The sequence below is a fragment of the Toxotes jaculatrix genome, chromosome 16, assembly GCF_017976425.1.
Source record: "Toxotes jaculatrix isolate fToxJac2 chromosome 16, fToxJac2.pri, whole genome shotgun sequence".
NCBI classification, from domain to species: domain Eukaryota; kingdom Metazoa; phylum Chordata; class Actinopteri; family Toxotidae; genus Toxotes; species Toxotes jaculatrix.
The window spans coordinates 19,893,656-19,904,075 of NC_054409.1; positions in this window are offsets into that span (position 1 = coordinate 19,893,656).

Genomic DNA, 10,420 nt, shown 5'->3' on the forward strand with positions numbered 1-10,420 from the left:
AACCATGGACTGATCTGGATGTACAAATGTTTGTAATGTCTGCTTATAAGGCTGTGTGTATATGCTCATTCATACTTTGTAATACATTATAGAACTCTGCATACACCCACTAATCCATTACCTTGGGCAATGTACATGAGCTCTTGAGCTATGTGACATACAGAAGATGTATAATATATTTGTAAAAATTTATAAAAGTCCTCCTTTTAGTTCAAAGGTAATGGAAAAGTCTACCTTGACAAGCTGTGGTCATGCACTGGAAATGAAATAAAGCACATACTCTCAGTGCAGAGTTCAAACACCCACAATACACACAGATCTGTGTCTTGTTCACACGCCTTCTTTTCCTTTACTTTTGCTCAGACTTGTCAGCCGAAACCTGCCCTCCCACTAGACTGTATCTGGAGACTAGGCTGCAAGGCAGGTTGGAACAGACCTTTACGTTTGCACCTAAAACCCCCTGGCTTGTCCTCTTGGTGCAGTAAGTGTTGGGTAATCCTGAGTTTCATCTGTGTGAAACTTTGTAGCTAATGAAAGTATAACAGCTTGTCTCAGTTCACAATATTTAGTTTCCCAGCAATTACTACCTTTGACTTGATGTAACATAATTTGAACACGGAAAAAGGAATCACACCAATGTAATAACATAAGACATTATCTTAATATTACATAGTATATAATAATGATAGTATATTATTAGTTAACAACATGTTGCATTTCTTATTGATCGATATTCATGTGATAAAGCTTTAATGTGACATTTATAAAAATGCTACTCAGTAATATATTACAAGTTTTTTTACATATTTTGATGCTTTACTTTAACCCCAACCCCACCACCACTATTTAGCATTTACAAACAGTATATAGATGTTTAATAAATGGTTCATAGCACAATATACATAAGTGGAGGCTGGTGTATAAACAGATAATGACTAAATATAGAGAAGATGTTGAAGAATAAAATCGACATCATAATGTGTTACGAGAATTTATCAAATCTTTATACAGTGCTTATGAATGCCAAATGCTAACTCAAGATGTAATGCGTTGACTGAGGTTGCCCTTTTTACATGCAGAGTATGCACATACTCTTTCTCACACACACTCACCACAGTAAACAGCATCTGAACCCTGAGCTATGTGCACGCCACAACCACAGTTTTCATGTTTCATTTTCTCCTCTTTCAATCTGCAGCACACAATTTTATTTCCTTTTAACAGCAGTAATAAAGAAGCAAATACTAGAAGACGTGAAATTTATACTTTATTTCAGTTGAAATAAAATAGATACATAAAGTTATATGCTGAATGAATGAACGGCCAGTAACAGGTGTAACTAATATTAATTCAAATTAACTGAGAATTCTTAAGAGGGACACATTAATTGTTGGGTTTTATACTTAAACGAAAAGTGGAAGCTGTATCTCAAAAATAATTCAGACATTCTGCAAAACTCATCACTTCAACACCATTGTCCTTTGCCAATCAGCGGTATCTGTGGCCTGCATCACTCCCCGGGGGGGGGGGGGGGGGGGTATTATTGTGTTTGTGACAGTGTTTGTCCTCAGAGACCCTGTCTTCCCGGTCATTAAGGCCATGTTTACAGGAAAGCCAGAAGAGTGGTTTATGTTTGGTTAACCACTATCTAAACTCTTGATAAGCCCCTGAATATCAACCTGAGCCTTGTGGTTTTTTTTAATGGCACAGGGTCTCTTAACAATAGAGCTGGAGTGAGTTGGTCCTTGCAGAGGCACGTATGATTGTGCTCAGCTGTCTAATATGGCAGATGTTTGATGACTGAGATAGGAACTCTGCAGAGAGAGATAACTTTTTGAATAGTCAGAGAGGGAAATGGGAGATATTTAGGTCTAGAGTCTCATCCTTTCTTGATCTCCCTCACACACACACACACACACATTTGTGTTTAATTGAGTGATAGAAAAGATTGCATGGGCAGGTGTGGGCCTGGTTTTACACTACAGGATGCAAAGATTAGGATGGTGGTAGAACACCTCCTATCAGAGAATCTCTCACATCCTGTCATGATAAAGCAGTGTTCGTTTGAGATTTGACTGCTTTCATGAGAAACCCATCCCTGTCATGTGCTGTATATCCCATATTATTTGCATAGAGGCAGTCTCTCACAGCTGGCCTAAAATCTCTTATACATTTGATTTGGATATGTGGTGGCTGTGAAAAAGAACTATTCCACACAAATGATGCTGATTTATTTGTGAACCCAGAGAAACACCCAGCCAGTAGCTAGGCTATGCTGCCTTCAGGCTCTTGAAAACAGCTCCAGATGGGGGCGTTGTTACTCAGATGATCAATCACAAGACAATGGTGAATTTAGCTGAACTGCTTGGAGTAACAGATGAAAAGTACTGGAACAAAATTCCATCTATGAAATATACTGATTCAGAATTACCTTTTCCTTTCATGATGAACTATTTAATTTTAGATTTTTAAAAGAAAGAGGTTCAAAACTGAAAATCATTTTGTTTATTTTCAGTTTGTGTGTGTGTGTGTGTGTGTGTGTCTGTGTGTGTGTTATTGAGTGTGCATGTACAGCAGTGGAAGCAAAATAAAATGACAGATTGAAGGGCACTTACTAGATTACGCTAGGGGTCTTGTATCACATTTAACCATCAATTAGGACTGGATGCAATTATGGCCTTACTAAATTAGGAATAATTTTGTTTTCGTGTTGATTAAAGCTGGAGTTATGGGAAGAGACGATGGATGTAGAAAGTAATGTTTTTACAAGTGGAAGATGGATTGTTTTACAAGCAGCAGAGGCATAGTCTGAGGGTAGGAGGGACAGGCAGAGTGGAGGAGTGTAGACGTCACATCTGTTCCTGCCACTCCCTAGGGGGCCTGGGAGCATGGGAACCTTCAGCAGCTCCAATGGTTGCAACAGGCTTCACAAAGTGCAGTTCATTTGTCAATTTAAAAGGTAAATGAAGCTATACATGTGTCTGAATGTATTGTATCTCAGGGATAAAAGATGGATGCTTAGCAGAGTTCAAATCCTGTTCCACCCCTCATCCAGTTGTGAGATAAAATAAACTCAGCATGGTTAGTCTTTGGGTTCGGCAGGGAAAATAAAAGCATCTGTCATCAGTATTTCATGCATGCGGTGTGTTCTGTCTGTGTAAATACATCCAATAAAAGTATCTCCTGAATTTGGGGCTTCCTGTCTGCGGCTTGTGGCTTGCACAGTGCTCAGTTTGCCAAAGAGGGTTTTGAGTTTCCCTCACTGTCTTGTCCTGCCTTGGCCCCCCAGAATGGTGACCACCACACTTTAATAAGCCATTTCACAGGGGTCAATTCTCCTTTCTCCACGGCGTCAGCTGGGTCGCCCCATTCACCCTTTCCTCACCCAGGCTCCCCCATTGGCATGTGTTCAGCCCAGCGTTGTTTACTGGACTGAGCATTTAGAGGGGTTAGCGTTTCACCATGGCAGCTGTTGGCACCATGTGCCTCCCCCTCAGGCGGCTGGCCGACGGCACGCAGGCCACTGCTTCACACACCCTCCAGCATCCCCCTGAGGACCTCCCCTTCCCCTCCTTCCTCTCGCCCCCTTCACTTGGCCTTGGCTGCAGCCTTGATTGGGTATCAGATACCAGTTTAATGTGAAGACACAGTTCTGGCTTTAATTGATGGCTCCTGGTTGATACTCACTGTCTGCAGACAATGTAGGCTGAGTTTTAAAATGTAAATTTGGTGTCAACAAGCAGCATCCACCGCCTGTCTTTACTCGTCTGACATGTACAGACTTTGTTCATTCTTGTGCAACAGCTAACATCATGTCTGTCATGAGCAGAAAGGGCTTCTGTCACTGCATTTTCCATGTCACCTCTACCTCACTGATTGGCCGGACAACTGAAACAGCCATCAGGTCACAAAGAAAAAGTCAAAGTGAGATTTCAGCTCAGGACTGTGGTTAAGGGACTAGCTAGCGGCATGATTGTAGCAATGGCACTGTTGGTCAGCTCATTGGTCTATCACTTTGGTCCAGACTGAAATATCTTCTTCTATCTATACAGAAACTCTCTGGTGTCCCCAGAGAATTAATCCTAGCACCATGTGCGGATCAGCAAATGTAAATACACATACTAACATACTAAAATAAGATGTTACCATTTAGCTCCCAGCCCCACTCTGCCTAAGTACAGCCAAACAGAGACACTAGCAAGACGAGCTGAGAGAGCGAAGTGTTATGCTACTTCATGAAGACATAGAGTGGAAAGAGGAAAGTATGTGACTTTGCCTCTGTGACATTTACTTCTTCAAATCAGATGTGGCTCGCTAATCAGCCAATAAACCAGTCAGCAATTTCTGGCTGACTAGTTGTCACCTTCTGCTGCGATTCAAGGTGACATGCAAGCGAGGCACGCAAGCAATTCTCTTAAATATAAACCCACTTGAGGACATACTCTGAGATCCTGACATGTCAGTGTCTTCATATGCTTTCAGCGACCCCGTCGTGACTGTATCTCTGTGATTGGCAGATGGCTGTGTTTTTGGAGAGACAGAGGAGATTGTGAATGTTGGTAATCTCGTCCCCACCCTGCCCCAGAGACTCTAGTGAGTCTTGGGAGAGTGGTGTGGAGAAGCAAGGTCAGGGTGACAGTTGTCGGACCCCCATCCATACCATTTGGATGGAAAGTGATACCACAGACAGCTGAGGCTGCTTCTGTCACTCTCAGGGTTAATTTGGAGTGTCTTAACATTCACTTTGCTCTGGATGGATTTGTAATGAACGTGGAACTGGGGGGTAGATGGAAATCTCAGCATCTGTGTCTCCTTACCTCTCCCCCTTCTCTCTCACACACGCACGCCGAATTGCAGTCACCATCCTGAGACCACAGACCAGATTCCTGAGGTTGTCATGTAGCCACAGAGTCATGTGGTGCCCGTCACTCTTTCAATCATATTCACTGTCACTGATTGTGACGGGAGCTCCTTGGTGAATGTTCCCCTCCTTCTCCACAGCCAGGCTGCATATCAGGTGGGCCCTAAAATAAACAGCAGGGAACTGGGATGAGGCTCTCTGGACACCAGATATCCCTTTTCCAAAGGGGACCCAACAAGTTCCACACACGCCTTCAGCACTAATGCGTGGATACAATGAGGGATTCATAGGATAGATTGAGCAGCAGTGTCCAAATAGTGGATACTGCATTAGGGAGAACAGCGAGTGTGCAGCTTCCCCGGAAGAGATTGTTCTTTTTGTGATAAGTAAGGTTATATTCCCTGTTCTTATTATTTCGAATGATTAAACAGAAAATTGTGTATTTGCATTGATGTACTTTTCAAAGAATAAGTTCCCCAAGACTACAGCCACTCTGGTCTGTTGGTTGTTTCGTTGTTACTATGTCATGGTGTTCCCAGATCTCTGCAATTACTTAAACCCAAATTCTGATAAACCAGACTGATCCTTTAATCATGAAATTTGCCATCCTCATCTGGCTGACATTGTATGAACTCTCTCTGTGTATACCAACTTTTGGCCTGCTCTCATAGAGAGAGTGGGAGAAAGCATACTGGCATCCATTAGTGTCCATTAGTACCAACATCAGAGATGTATGTGAAAGTGGGAGATCATTACTCACTATCAGTTCTCTCTAAAGTGTGGGAAGAACAGCAACATTCAATTAGTCATGACAGAATAAAGCTAGACTGCACTTAAAACTCTTTCAAAACTAATACACAGTCCAGCTGTGATATTACTCATTCATCATTACTGTGCACAAACTTTGTAGTAGTGGTTATTCTGGGGTGTTTCCTACTCCCTTGCCACACTTGTGCACAATCTGTGTGTTCATAAATTCACACACGGATTCTTGCAGAAAATGTGCTCAATAAAGTTAAAACAAGCCACAGGGACATGTATCTGAACCCTACTTGTCTTCAGAGCCACAGAGGGGTGAAGAATAATGATGGTGATGGTGGCGGTGGCGGTGGTGGTGGTGAGGAGGAAGGGGCGGGTGGTTGAATCTGCTCTTTAAGACTTTCTCTCTGCTGGCCTCTTGTTTACATTCCACACCCCTAAACCCCCTAACCAGATCTTCAGTGCTTAATCTCATCAGTAAATTCCCCGGCTGAACAAATATCTCCCCTCAAAGTGAATGTTCTCAATCTTTGTGTTTATACAGACACACACACACACACACACACATTTCGGTTCCAGTTTCCCGGGCTGTGTCTTGTCTTTTATCCCTTCAGTAGATTCAGACTTTGGTGTAACTCTTCTCTCTGCTGTGAAATAGAAACACATCAGCAGGAAATGGGTCACATTCACACTCTCTTTCATTTTCCTTTTTTCTTACTTTGTCTACTTCTTTCTCCTCTTTTTTCTAAATTGAAGGACACAAGTCAGACCCAGTTACAGACTGGCTGCACTAGATGGAATCGGGGTTTGGTGGGATGGGTTGTGAGGGGGCTGTGGGTTTCGCAGGATAACGAGTATCTTTGTTCCGGTGTTGCAGCATTTGGCTGGCAGGCGAGACACACACCGACACACTGCCCAGAGAGAGACCTTGGGGCAGAACAGGGAGGTGGATATGAAAAGCCGTGTGGACGGACAGACAGGAAGACAGACAGAGATGGCTATGCCTTCCCTGTGAGCCACAGAGCGGAGTACAGGCCTCCAACTGTGCAACCCTGACCCGTTCGTGCTGCTATTAAGGCTGGGCTCAGTGGGCCTGTAAAGGCCAACTGCCTGGTTTGCTGCACTGTTCCAGTCTTCAGCCAAAACCAGGCAATGTTCCCCTCTAAAGGCCTTGAACATCTGCTTAGTGGGGCAGCAAATCTAATTTATGTTCTTTTTTGGGGGATTTGCTGATACAGTTGATTTCAGTATTTAGTGTGTGTGTGTGTGTGTGTGTGTGTGAGTGCGTGTGTGTGTCTCCTTTTGTCCTTTCTGTCACAAGGTTGTGAATTAGAGACCATTTCCTGTTCTCACTTGGGGCTATATAGATGGGGGAAGGACTGTCCCCCCAAAAACAAAACGTATTGTGTGTGTGTGTGTGTGTGTGTGTAGTGGGCTGTTGTAACACATAGGTATATATATATGCCTTGTCTGCATGGGCAGCATGGAGCCGGGCCCTTCCTGTGTTCCGTTGTCCTCCAGTAAGCATGCTGACACACACATGTACAAACACATACATGTTTTCATGTTTCTACCAATTAATTTTTAAGATGATCATCTAGTGCCACTATTCAAACCATCTAAACCTTTGATTTATCACCAAACGCCTGGAGAACAAATTATTTTTCCATCAGCCACAGGTGTGCATTGTGTTCAGTGCTAAAAAATTAGTAGTAAAGCAACGAAATTACTGTCAACAAAGAAACTGTGTGGTAATTTAAAGGGAAACACCATCCGTTTTATCATATTTGTATCACATTAAAGTTTAACAATATTTAGATATGCACCAGTGATAAGTGGCGTCCTTCTGTAGTCTCATGCTGTCACCTTGATGATAAGCTCTGTCTACATGTGCTGATCTGCCACTGGGGATTATGAAGCACATGTGGCAAAGTGCTTGATCTATAACACTTTTTTCTCACCAACAAGTGTCTGGACATGTTTGACATTAACATGAGTCACATACATATGAGAGGCCTGTCTAAAAACTGAATGTGACGGCCATCAGAGGAAGGTGATAATTGGGACACCTGAGGACCTCTGTTCTCTGATCCAGGACCGTATACTCCAGAGAGAAAACAAACAGAGGCTCCAGATTGATGTTCCTCTAGATAAAGTGATGTGCTTGTCCAATCTCTTATCTTCAAATAACCAACAGAGGGGTTGTTTTCCTACAAACAGCAGCCAAGTCAGTAGAAGCCCTTTAGTAAATACTGGGCCATCAGATTAGCAGAAGACAAAGGTGTGAAGTACCGTTAGCAGATTAGACACGAAGCCTTTCTTTTCTCTGCGCATTGTTTTTGGTTGTAAATTGATCCGACAGATTCTTAAATAGCTGCATTTAGAACATCTTGCCTTTAGAAAATCAGTAGCTGTTAAAAAACATGCAAATTTGGTACCAAAAGTAAAATTTGAGGGATTTAATTCAAAGAAAAAATGGGGAGAATTAAGTGTTTTGCAATGGTTAGTGACTTAAATTTGTGCTTTTTTTTTTGAGACATTCTTGTAACTAGTTGGGTGTGAACCATGAATCATATCTCTGGTCAGCTCTGGTCAGACTTGGTGGTCTGATAGTAAGGATGACATCATGTATCCCTTGTCAAGTAGAGCTACTTTTTATCGGAACCTCTGGCCTCGCTTCATTCCTGCTCCCAGAGAAGGAAGGGAGTCTGATATGAAAGAATTACGATGTGTTCCAGGTCAGACTGTGCAGCGCTGAGCGGCCAGGGTTCGTACTGCAGAGGGCAGTCGTATTTATATTTAATCTCAAAGAAATGATTCTGTTTTCTTGCACTTTGTGTCGACCTCTCCGGGTTTTGTTTCTATATTAAGCTTTGATAGAGTTTGTTTTCCTAGCTTTGGGTCTTCCCCTCTTCAACCTTGTGAATCCACTACAGAGCATTTTCTCATGGCCTTAAATTTTTTCCCCCAAACAAATGAGTATCGCAAGTCAAAGAGAGCCTCACAAGCAAAAACAGAGCCTCCGATTTCATGACAGATAAAAGACACTCCCTGACAACCCTTCTGAAAAATCAGCACTTTCTGATTTGAACACTAAACCACACCTTACTATGTGTAGTGAGGATGCAGGAGGGCATGTGTTAACAGTGTGCCATGACTTGGGCTGAGCGTGTGCCTCATACATCTGACATTTCTCACGGTGGGTCAGGTGCTTTCCTACTATCACACTGCATGCCCATACGCATCCTTTTTTTTTTTAATTTCATACATCCAGCATCATCCTTCAACACTTCTCCTTTGTTTTTTTTCTGTTATGCAATAAAATTGTAGCTGATTGCTCACACTCCCTCTTTTTTTCTCTCTGTCTTCCCGGTGTTTCCCACACTACATGCACCTCAAGAGACCTAGCCCCTTTTGGCGTTGGTCCATTTGGCAGTCACACCAACAGAAGGACCAGCATGTGCGTAGGCTTCATAATAAAATAATCTTTGCCCTGGGGTGCTGAAACTCTGCAGCTACTCCCTGACAGTTTCACTTGCCCCAAGAGAGAGAAAAAAGGTAGAACAGGAATTTGGCACAGACATGTTCCATCAGTGTCAATACTTACTGTACTATTACTGTATGTTGAACCTGAAACATTATAGAAATATAATGTAAAATCAGGCTGTGTTTGTGGAAACACTTGACAGGAAAAATTACAAGTAGTCATGTGTTTTGAAGACTTTGCACAACAACGATCCATGCAGCGAGTCATGCTGTGAGAATGAAACTGTAACAGGAACTGAAATGTGTCTTTATTTCATGAAATTAAGATTTTGTGGTTTGGAGCCCAGAATTTCAGACTTTGAGCAGGTCCATGAAGAGCAGGATTCTCTAACCAGAAGCATGAGGGTGAAGTGTGTAGTTTAGAGAGAAAAACAATAAAAAGAAACAAAAACACAATGGGCTGGCCTCTCTGATTGTACTGTTTGGTTTTACATTGAATATAATGTTCTTGTGATGGAAGAACATTTCAAATGTTTTACTCATGTAAAAGTAACAGTGCAATAATGTAAAAATACCACATAACAAATTAAATCCATGCATTCAAAATCATGTTCAAGTTGAATGGCTGCTGTCAGGGTTGGATTATTATATATTATATATTATATATTATATTACTAGATTTTGATTACAGATGCATGAAAGTGCAAGATCAATCTTATTCTTGTGGTTCGTCATGGTTGAGCTAATTTTAAATACTTTACACTGGGTAGTTTAATCAGTAAAAAGTGATCCTAAGTTGGTCATGCTTTAGTGTTTAAATAACATTTAACTGCTATTTGGTCACAGTGGAGTTAGTTTTAAATACTGTTGGGTAAGTAAATATAGTTAATGATAATACATCACATTTTATAAACTATTAAAATGTAAAATCTTAACTTCTGCAGTGTTTGTAGCCGTCAGATAAATGTGATGGAGTAAAAAGTTTCCCTCTGACATGTTGTAGAGTAGATGTATAAAGTATTCGAAAATGGAACAAATGAAGTTCAAGTACCTCTAAACTGTACCCGTGTAAGTAGCAGTAAATGTGTTTATTTTCCACCATCATGTAATGTTAATAATTTCACTTGACTCCACATCGGACAGTGAGAGGGGATTGAGTGTTTGTGCCTCTTACAGCATGTGGAGAGGGAGGCAGCTTTCATTTGGCCAGAGGAGAAGGAGGTGGGGAGAAGGAGGAGGAGGAGGAGGAAGAGTGGGAGGAACTTGTAGAGTTGCCTCTAGATTTCATTGAGAACTCGGAACGCACCAGGTTAA